This window comes from Chionomys nivalis, chromosome 7, assembly GCF_950005125.1.
Source record: "Chionomys nivalis chromosome 7, mChiNiv1.1, whole genome shotgun sequence".
Lineage (NCBI taxonomy): Eukaryota > Metazoa > Chordata > Mammalia > Rodentia > Cricetidae > Chionomys > Chionomys nivalis.
In genome coordinates, this window is record NC_080092.1 from 53,323,512 (window position 1) to 53,335,040 (window position 11,529).

Genomic DNA, 11,529 nt, shown 5'->3' on the forward strand with positions numbered 1-11,529 from the left:
TGTGTATGCATGAGACTGTTTTCAGAGAAGTATAGCTGATGAGGGAAGACCCGCCCTAAATACAGGTAGTGCCATCCCAAGAGCTGGAGTCCTGAATGAAAAAAGAAACAAAGGAGAAAGGGAGAGAACATGAACACCGGCATTCATCTCTCAGCTTCCTGTCTGCGGACACAACGTGACTAAGTACCACTCACTGCTGCCCCCCCCCCCCCGTGATGGAAGTAGCTCCTCAGCCTGTAAGTCAAATTAAGTTTGTTTTTTTCTTTAAGTTGCTTTTGTATTGTAAGCTGCTTCAGTATTTTATTGCAACAATGAGAAGAATGGATGTTACAGTGAAGCACAGCACTGTGGCCTTAGGCAACTGTCTGCCACCCACAGGGTCACTGGAGACCCCTTCCCAGGTAGCTAAGTTAGGTATACTAGTTCATCCTGCATTGTTTTAATAAAATGTCTGATGCTAGGTACTTTGTTTTAACTTTCTTTTTATTATTCTTTGTGTCTTCCACATCATACATCATGATCCCATTCATTTCCCCAGTGTGCACAGTGAGTCATGCAATAAACCCTTTTATCCAAGTGTTCATTGCAAACAGTCGTTGGTCTGGTTCGAGGCCTCTGGTTTCTGCTACACTGTCGATGCTGGGGCCTCACTAGGACTCCTCTTAGATGTCGTTGCCCTGTGTCATGGAGATCCTGCAGCTTTGGATCTGCAGGACTGGCCCCTTCACATGCTCCAGTAGATCATAGATGGGGTGAATGTTGGGGTAAGCCAACTTATAACCCTGGTTCTGGGCCTGGATAGTTGTCAGCATGCCAGCTCTCCCCCATCCTCACCACCAGGGTGAGATCTCCAACATTGCCCTGGCTAGTTTACCCCCTACAGCAATGGGCAAGGTACGGGGCCAGTTCTTCTGCTTTCATGCCCTCAAGGTCAGCTCTACTGTGTTGCCCAGGTGAGGTTCATGGTATACTTTCCTAAGTGCTGAAGCTGGTAACCGGAAGGGTCAGCTCCCTCACCCACCACAGATGGCAGGGGAAGGGGGGATGGGCATAATTCCCTTGCCCTCACCACCACATGGCAGATGGGGGAGGGGTGGCCAGCTAACCCACTGTCATCCCCTCAGGAGTTAGCTCACCACACCCTGCCAGTAGAGTCAGCTGTAGATGGAAGTTTCTGTCCTGCCTGGTCTCACAGCCATCCAGTCCCAAAAAAACACACAGAGGCTTATACTAATTATAAACTGTCTGTCCTATTAGCTCAGGCTTATTATTAACTAGCTCTTATAACTGAAATTAACACATAATTCTTACCTATTCTTACCTATTAGCCACGTGACTTGGTACCTCTTCTTAGTGAAGCATTTTCATCTTGTTTCCTCGGCGTCTAGGTGATGACTGCAAACTGAGCTTTCCTCTTCCCAGAATTCTCCTAGTCTGGCCACCCCACCTATACTTCCTGCCTGGCTACTGGCCAATCAGTGTTTTATTAACCAATATGAGTGACAAATCTTTACAGGGTACAAGAGCATTATCCTTCAGCACTTTCCCTTTTTTTCTTTTCAAAATAAGAACTCTGAATCTAATCTCCTTTGTTTAGCTTTTTTCTAACCATTATCAGTAACAACTTGTAACCAACACTCTCAACAAAGACAAACATTTATAATTCATTTTTTGATAATGTGGGTGTAGTTTTCTAGGCTACTTCCTGCTGACTGAGGGTACTGATAATTTTATGGGGACCTAACAAAATTTAAGATTATCATCAAATCCTGACTGGAGCCTTCTGTGAGGCTGGATCATCTCAATCGCAGTCTTGAGGCTGTTCTAGATGTAGAACTCAGAGGAAACTGCAACTGAGGTGCTCTGAAACGTTGGATCAACTGGGCCATCTACTCCCATTGAAGATTTTCTTCCTTGATCAAACCTTATTTTTCTTAACCCAGCCTCTCATTTTCTGTGGAAACAAAAGCAAAACCTCTTCTCCAAAGTAGCATCACACTTAATGCAGAGTGCTATGGGATAAAGCTCTTGTATCCTGTAAAGATTTGTCACTCGTATTGGTTTAATAAAATGCTGAATGGCCAGTAGCCAGGCAGGAAGTATGGGCGGGGCAACCAGACTAAAAGACTGGTCACAAAGGTGACAATCTCTGAAGTCTGCCATGAGGGGCTAAGAAGCAGGGACTGTATCCCGCACACCCTAAGAACTCTGGACAGGCTAACAGGGAGTTCAGGCTTTTATGGGGCAACTTATCTATTTCCCTACCCTATGTAGACCCCCGTTTAGTTCCATCCCATGCACTTGGGAGTAGGGTAGATATGCCCTCGGAGCAGCCCAAAGACTGGAGGCAACCTCTGAGCAGGAGGAACTGAGAAAAGTCCCAAGTGGTAACTAACGCTGCATTCCAGGATGCAGGAAGATGGAGGAGTGAGCAGCAGAGGCAGGAAGTCATTTACAGCTAGAGCCTACTCCCATCTGAGTCACAACAAGGCAAAGGCTGCTGTTGCCCAGCAACAGAAGTCCGAACTCCTGGCTTGGATTCCAGCTTGCTAACCCTTCCTGTCCCAAGGTGGCCAATCTGGTCTCCAACTACCATATGTCAAAGGCTTGAACTCACCTGCATCAAGCTACCTGTCATCAAGCCTGTCCCAGAAAGCAACAGCTTGAGATGGAGGACACAGAGTCCACTGCACCCTTGCTCTCTATCATACTAAGAAAACCAAAGCTCAGGGCCTCATCCAAGCATGCACAGCAAACAATAGGCAGAACCGAGGTAGGAGCTACAGGTTTCTGGCTTCTTCCTTTCGTGTAGGAGACCGCTTTATCTATTAGATGCAAGCTGGAAGTCCTTAGGGCAGAAACACTGAAGTCCTAAGGAAGAAGGATTAGCTCCAAAAGATGAAAAAAGCTGAAAAATCAAATTGAATAAAATGTCTAATGGTTATAAAGTTGGCCATTGCACTGGCTTCTTGAATTGGAGACGTTTATAATGTGTATTTGAATCGGTCTCTCCTGACCAAATCATTTCAAAAGCAAATTTATTTAAAATCCTTTGATTTGTTATAGCAAAGAAAAAAACCTTAATGAGAGATAAATGTTACATATGATGAGAGAAGCTTCCAGAAGTAAGATGGTGACAACTCATTGGATACTCTACATGGCATTAACTGGACCATCCTCTGGTGAACAGGGCTTTGAGCTAGATAGAGCTGCAGCCCGGACGAAGGCTGTCCAGGAGCAGAGTGGTCCTGCAGAACTCCCCTGAATACAAAAGCTTAGTGTGTAGTTAGCTGAGCTGCAGCCTCAACAACAGTGGCTTCCCACCCCGGCTGAGCATGCTCACTACAGCTCCCCACACCCTGCAGAAGCCACTGATCCTATTAGCGATAAGGGGCCAGGGGAAAGCCCAGTCTCCTGTTCCAAACAGATTATGTTGATGGAAACAAGATAGAGGCTGGGTACTCAGCTGTATCGGGGTGCCTGGGAGAGGACTCCCTACAGTCAAAAGTAGAATACCCGTGCTGCCTGGGAAAACAGGAGATGAACGGCGCTGTAATCTCATTTTTGAGCGAGATGATCTCACACTCCTGGAGATCCAGCTCCCAATCCCCACCCCCACCCATCTTCACAAGGCCTCTGGAGAGAAGTTTAGGGAGGTAGCTATGGGGTAGAAGACACAGGTTCAGGATCTGGAGATCTGGGTTCTACTCTTGGATAGAGTCAAGCTAGCTGACTTCAGCAGATAAATAGTTAACCCTTCTGAACCTCCATTTCTTCATGTATAAGATGTAAGGGGGAAGAGAAGGCCAATTCAAAGCTGACCTCCAGCTCTAATAGGCCATGAAGGTCAGCTTCTCTCTGCAGTCACGTAGTTTCTGTTCTGAACTCTGGGAGATCCCACCCACACTCTGGGTCTCTGCCCCTTGCTGATCTCCTATGTTTATTGGGGCTGCTGGTCCTATCCGAGATTCCATCATTTCAATTGACCAGATACCTGGACATCAGTGATGTTGGGGACCCCGAGAGATTTCCTCTTAACACAAGAATCTTTCAGGGTGTGATTCTGCTGGACTACTGCTGCTCAGGCCGCACATCCTCCTTTGCCTTGCTTTGTAACCCTCAATGCAATAGTATATATTTCCCTTGATATTGTCATTCCTCTTTCCAGGACGTATTCAAACAGAAAGATAACACTGACTTTCCCCCGTTTCGTCTCATCTCACCATTGCTGGTGCCCTCACTCTTTCTCTCCTATCGGAGTTGCTGTCTGATGTTGTCTCCGCTTATCTTGAAGAATTTCCCTCAGCATTTTGTGTTGAGTGTGTCTGCTCAGCTTTTGCTCGTCTGAAACGGCCTGATGATGCCTTCGTTTTGATACGAGATGGATATTTTTTACTGGATGCGGAATTTGGCATTGGCTGCTTGGGCTGTTTGTTTTGTATTTCACCATGCCAGCAACATCACTCTGTTGTCTCGGGATCTCTGTTGTTTGGGTGAGAAATCCATTAACACTCATATCAGTACTGCCCTGGATGTAAAGCTTGTTTGTCTCTGCTGTCAGTGTTCCCCTCTCTTAGCTGTTTGTTTGTTTGGTTGGTTTGGTTTATTTGTTTGTTGTTTGTTTTGTTTTGGTGATTTGATGTTGATACGTCCAGGTATCATCTTCTTTGCATTTATCTAACTGTGGGGTTTCGTGGGTTTCTTGAGACTCTGTTCTTCCTTTACATTTCTCTGCCTGGTTCTCCCTTCTGGTCTTCGAGTTCATCGTCATCCGACAGTCCACTCTGTGCCACTGAGGCCATGTTCGGCTTTATCTCAACCATTTTTTTCTTCTTCACAAACTGGATAATTTCTTTGGTCTATCTTCAATTGCACACATCTATTCAATTTCACTACCATCTCCTATTTGAAATTAAGCCCATTAGCAAACATTTTTTTTTCAACTTCTCATTTCATTTTAGATTCTGGAATTTCTATTTGGTTCTCACATTTCCCTCTTCTTTCTGTGTATTTAGCATGGTGATTGGGTTCATTTGGGTTTTTTTATTTTTAGATTTATTTATTTTCATTTCTTTCTATGCATGAATGTCTTGCCTCTGGCCTCCACGGACACCTGCACTTATATGCACAGACCTACCCACATACACATAACTCAAAATAAAAATATTTTTAAACTGGAAATCAATCCAAAGGATTTTATTTTATAACTGATATTCTTTCTTTAAAAAAATAAAAATAAGGACAGTATCCATCATAGGAGAAATCAGAACCTTCTGGGACTGGTTTATATTTATGTTAGAATTTGGTATTTCTTTACTATAAACTTGTCAATGACTGTTACTATTTGAAACTGGAATGTTCCCCCATGGGCTCATTTTGAACACTCAGTCCCCGGCTTGTCGTACAATATTGAAGACTGTGCAGGTTTTAGGAGATAGAAGTAGGCCCCTAATGGACAGGCCTTCAAAGATGAGACATGAGCCTGGTTCTGGTACTCTGCAAGTACCCCAAGTACTCTGCTTCATGACTGTCACCCCAGGAACAAAGCCTCTGCCTCCTACTCCCTCTGCCTCAGATGGAATGTGTGCCCCACCCTGCCTTCTCCACCAAGACAAACTAAGATCCCCAAAAACCATGCCCCTAAATAACCCTTTCTTACCTTCAGCTCTTTCTGCCAGGTGTTTCTGTTACAGTGACAGGAAAGTAACCGGTAGGCAACCCAGGGAAGGACGCTTTACCCCACCCTGCTCGTCAGCACAAGGCCACCAGACTCTGAGGTCTATAGCCAGAGAGCTGGTAGTGCTGTGACTTGATGGAAGGTGGCCCTGTCTCACCCTGGTCCCCTGGCCTTAGATCCTCTTCTGCCTGACAGAAGGGTGACCCTGTCTCACAATGGTCCCCTGGCCTGGGAGCCTCTTCTGCCTGACGGAAGGGTGACCCTGTCTCACCCTGGTCTCCTGGCCTGGGAGCCTCTTCTGCCTGACGGAAGGGTGGCCCTGTCTTACAATGGTCCCCTGGCCTGGGAGCCTCTAGTGTCCTAGTTACTGTGATAACCTCTGCATTATCCCAAAGCCAAGGCCTTTCATGGCTATCAGTTCTAACAGCAGCAGGGTTCAGTATTCTTCCCTTGGACACAAACTCCAGCCTTAAAACCACATCTGCCAGTCTCTGCCACATGATGTTCTGTCCAGTATACCGCGGGGCTCGATATATATTGATTTGACTTGACCGGTGGCTCTCAACCTTTTCTTACAACCAAATATTATTGTAAAGCTCCTGTATTAGTTAATTACTAGTGTATAACAAACCAGTACAAAACTTATTATTTTTCATGCTTCTTTAGCTGACTGGGTCATGATTCTGCTAGGTTCCCTGTTCACCTGCAAAAGCTAAAACATTAGCTGGGACAGGAGCTGTGGGGTGGCTTTGTTCTCATGTCTGGCAATTGGCCTGGCTGAAAGCAGATGTCCTCAATTCACCTCCACCCTCCTTCAGACTTGTCCATCTTCTTTGCTTGATGGGCAGTCCCAAAATGGACTTACAAGAGGATCCACACAGAAGCATGGAGGTCTCGAGTCTCATAGAATTCTTTCAATGGTTCATTTTACCCATCAAGTTGACTGGACTATATGGTGCCCAGATATTTGGCCAAGTGCTCCTTGGGGTATTTTTGTCAGAATGGCAATTTTTCGGAATGATTTGCAGACTGTAGTCCAGCTAATCCAACAATGGCTGCCTGTGAATGGAGAGTCTAAGAATCCAGCAGTTGTTCAGTCCACCAGGCTGGGTGTCTCGGCTGTCTTCAGGATGTGTTCAAGTCCCAAAGCAGACTCTAATGTCAATGAAAAGTGGATGTGCGAGCAAGGCGAGGACAAGCAGACAAAGAGAAAAAGCTTCCTTCTTCTGCATCCTTATACAGACCTCCAGCAGAAGGTATGGCCCAGACTAAGGGTATGTCTTACTGCTTCAATATCCAGATCAAAAGTGTGTGTCTTCCTGGCTCAAAGGTCAGGACTACAAGTGGATTCACTTACTTCAGACAAAGCAAAGCATCTCTCACAGGTTTGCCTTCCACTTCCGGATTAGTTCATTCCAGGTGTAGTCAAACTGACAACCAAGACTAGCCATCACAGAGGTTAACTTTTGTGTTGATCCACTGAACAAAACACAATGCCTTTCCCAAAGTGAATCCCATTTAATAAGCTGAAAGTCTCACTAGACTAAAAAGGTTGACCTATCTACAAGTTTAGGGGGAGTCATACCTGGAAGGTGGCATTTCAGAGCCATTACACCATCCACTGTGACACTTTACACTACCTTCAAGATGAAAGTGCAGAAAATAGAGTCAACCTACAGGAAAAAGTTTGAAGCCAAAAAAATGAAAGTAATTCATTACACCCCATATAAGATATTCAGGAAAGAGAAGCACTCTGTAATAAAAGCAATATGCATTTTGGTATGTAAATGCCTGGGTTTCATTGCACTGGGAGACATCATGATGTAATCAGCCTTCTGTGTTTATATGCAGAGTAGCACGTGTGGGGTGACACGGGAGGGTTACACTGATGACTCAGACATTATGAGCATCCTTGCCTTCAGTGATGATTTCAAAATGGGGATCAACTCTTGGAAACATTCAGAACAAAGTCAAACCTAAAATTCCCCTCATTTACATAGCTGTGGCCTCCACTAATCAACAGAGACTGAAAACTAGACCGAAGAGCTTGGCTTCCAGATTCAGACAACTGCAAACAAGTTCTGCACCCACAAGGATGTCTAGCTGGATGTTTGCAGTCCAGCGAGACAAAAAGGAAAACTTGTTGAGGCCATCACAGAACTAGGCACTCTCTGTCTTAACTGCACACCGAAGTTTGAGGTGGCCCCTGGGAAGTGCTAGTGACAGCTGAGAACAACAGTCAGGGACGGTTACTCCAAGGCTGTATACCGCAGACCCATTCTATGGAAAGGGGATGCATAAACAACGCATCACCCAGTAGAATCAGCTGTGAGGTTCCGGGGAGAAAAAGAAGTGTCTCCAAGGAGGTAGTCAGGAAAAACAAGCAAAGAAGAGCTGTAACTCCCAGAAGATCCATGGAGAAGTGTTAGTGTCCCCAGACCTCTCATAGTGAAGAGGGACACTCAATGTGGCCCCTTACAGACAGGGCAAGTTATGTTATGGAGGTGGCACATAGGCTCCAGCATGAGGCCATCAAAGTGATAGGTGAGCAGATGTTAGACCCTCTCCTGGGAACCTGCTCTAGATAGAAGGGAGAAGAAATCTGTTATTTCTGCCAAGAAAGTCTAGCCTGGGAATTACCTTGAGATTTAGCTTTGGAAGCTTTCTCCCCAAATTTTATTTGAGCAACAAGAGACCGTCGCAGCTTGATCTGATGGCTGTGAATGATGTTCCCAGGTCCCCACAGTCACGGGGAGACAGCCAAGGCCCTGCTGGTGTCTGCATGTGGCAGGCGCACTCCCGGTGTGATCTATGGGTTGTGGAGTCATTTCTGTTAATTAAACTCCTTAATATAATTTTGAGGTAAGGGAGCTTGGCCCGTGTTCCAGACAGTCCCTGGAGGCCTGGGGAAGTGGGAGAACATGCCATCTGGCAAAATATCACCAAGTTTAATCACCTGGGAGAAATCCGAGAAAGCAGAGCTGGGAGAGGAGGGAGGGGCAGATAGGCAGGTGGAATTCTCTGTGCTCTGTTCACCTGACCATGGTGGCGGCTGAGACTGGGCCTCTGTGTCCCAGCTGCTACCCTCCCCAGGCCAGCTTCTGACTGCTCCTGAACCACTGGGAGGCTGCAGTGCGCTTCTCCTCTAGCAGGTAGCTCAGTCCTGTGCTGTCAGGCTTCCCTAACCTCCGACTCCTCTGACTTTCCCCACCTCAGCCAAGCCCTCTTATTCCTCAGATTGTGTTTGTGTAGGGCCGCACGACTCCGCATTCACCCACAGCTGTGCGTCTTCGGAAGGAAATCAATACATAAGTAGGTGTTCTGTCTGTTGCACCGCTCAGAGCCAAGCAGATCAGGAATTAGCAAGAGCGGCAAGTGAACAGAGTGGCCAGGGCTGGCCCAGCAGGTGCACTCCAACTGAAGGGAGGAAGCAGGGGACAGGGACCAACTGCAGGTCTTCTCTGTCTCAACCGCACTTCACACAGTCATGTCCTCCAATGAGTTCAGACAGTGCCGCTGGCTGTATGGCTTCTTCTCACTAGAATTCACAGATGAACCTGACGCAGCCTCCTCACCTGCCTCCAGCCTCCAATCTCTACCAAACTCAGACACTCCTCACCCAAATCATCTTTCCGACTGTGTTACCACCCACCGAGGTCATTCTCACTGGCAGCTTGAGGCTTAAAGCACCTTGCATGAAGTCACAAAGGCCCAGGTTTGATATGTCTGGGCCAGTGAGATGTCAGTCTAGTCAGTGGACCCTTTGTGAAGTGGAAAACATAAGAATCCTGACTTCCAACACTGTGAGGGTCCTGTGAGGTAACATGGACCAAACACTTCTTCCCAGGCTGGCGCACTGCAGGACCATGTACCCAGCAGTCATCTCTTCAGCTTTCGCCATTATCACTCTTCACAGCTCCCCAAGCCAGCACCTCCTCCTTCTCCACAGACATCCTTCATGCATTTTCCGAACAGCACTTAGAATGTGGGGACCCTCCAGCATCTTCTCCCCACCTGCAGAGGCTCCAAGGCTTATGGACCCAGAACCAGGATGCAAGACACATCTTGGGGTGGGGGAGCCATTTCACTTTGGGGACATGATGATGGCAGATGCATGGAAGAACATGTAGACAGAGGTGGCTGCAGCTGGCTCATGACTCAGATGATGCAAAGCTCCATCCAAGTCTGGCGTTTGGTCCAAGCCTAGAACTCGGTCCATGTCTGAGAAGGATCACTAGCAGAATCACAACCTGCAACCAGAATCACAGCCCATGCTGGGGCCAGTGTAACTCTTGGCCCAAGAATAGGAAACAGTGATTCCTGACATTAGGCTTCTTGGGTCCTGATATTGGTCTTCTTTAGTTGAAAGACTTCTGTGAACACAGGCCTGGGCCAAGGCTCTGTGGACTTGCAATGATAGCTGGGCTACAGCTAAAATGCAATGTTTCCCTGAATGATGTCACTGCATCTTCTAACCCCTATGCAACAGGAATGCAGCTTTAAAAACAGATGGCTGATAACTGGTCATGTGTCTCTCACAAAGAATGTGTATTCATTCTGTCACTGCCACAAAAGAAAAGGCACCCTCAATAGATTTCCCTCTGTTCTCTTTGGTCAAGATGGACGGAAGGAACACAAAAGTCTTCCCTTGACTATGTCCAATGAGGCAGGGGTTGGGGCCCTCTGAAGGGAATATGCCACCCAAGTGAGAAGGGGAGCCCCACATGGCTCAGTTGGTAAAGCACTTGGACCCTGAGTTTAACCCAAGACCCATATTTAAGGAGCCAGGCATAGTGGCATGCTCCTGTAATCCCAGCATGAGTGGGATTACTAGCAGGCAGATCTCTCGGACTTTCAGGCCAGCCCTCCCCACCTCTTGGTGAGCTCTAGACCAATGAGAGACCCTGTTTTTTTTTTTTTTATTAAAAAAAGTGAATAATTCCTGGGTAATGACACTGGAGGTTGTCCTTTGACCTATGTGTGTACATGTACACACACACATACATGAACACACACAGAGACAAGGGGTTATAGTCTATAACCAGAGGGATATCCAGAGTGTATGATTCTCAGGACCAAAGGCACAAACCAGAAAGACCGGAATACAGTTGAACATAAACCACAGAGTAGAAGAAAAAAGCCTGCGAGGTGACCCAAAGGGATTCATGAGTGTGGTCAGCATCTTCCTCTTCGTTAGGGTTGCGAGTTGAGATGGAAGGACTAAAGACCAGGCAGGAGCAGATTAGTGCACCAGTACCCACCTCCACCCCAGCAATTCCAGATTCTACCCAGTCCCACTTAGCCCTATGTCCCCTTTCCCTCCAGGGTGTCTAGACTTCCCTAGCATATCCACTTTGCTTTTTTGTTTTGCTTTGTTTTTGACAGCGTTTCACTGTGTAGAATGATCTGCCCTGGAACTCACTATGTAGATCAGGCTGGCCACAAGTTCCCAGAGATCTTCTGCCTCTGTCTCTGGAGTGCTGGGATTAAACATGTGCACCACCACACCGGACTTTTTATCCACTTCTCTCTTCCAGGCTTTGATATCTCCAGCACTCTGTAGGCCTGAGTCTCTATTTCATCTGCAGATTATTTTTACCAAGATGGTTCCAGAAGGCAAATTTTTCCACAGCATTAAGAAATAATTTATAGAAATAATGTTCCTTTAATAAAAGCCACACAGAATTATACAATTTTTATAGTGCATGACAGAATACGAAAGGTCCAAGCTCTTGTAGAGAAAAACGAAGGTCTCCAGCTTCAGTGTTCTTGGAGTGCGGCTATCTCCTCGGGCTAGTATAATGTACCGACTGGAAGGCCAACCACTCATCCTGCTGCCCAAACCTCATCCA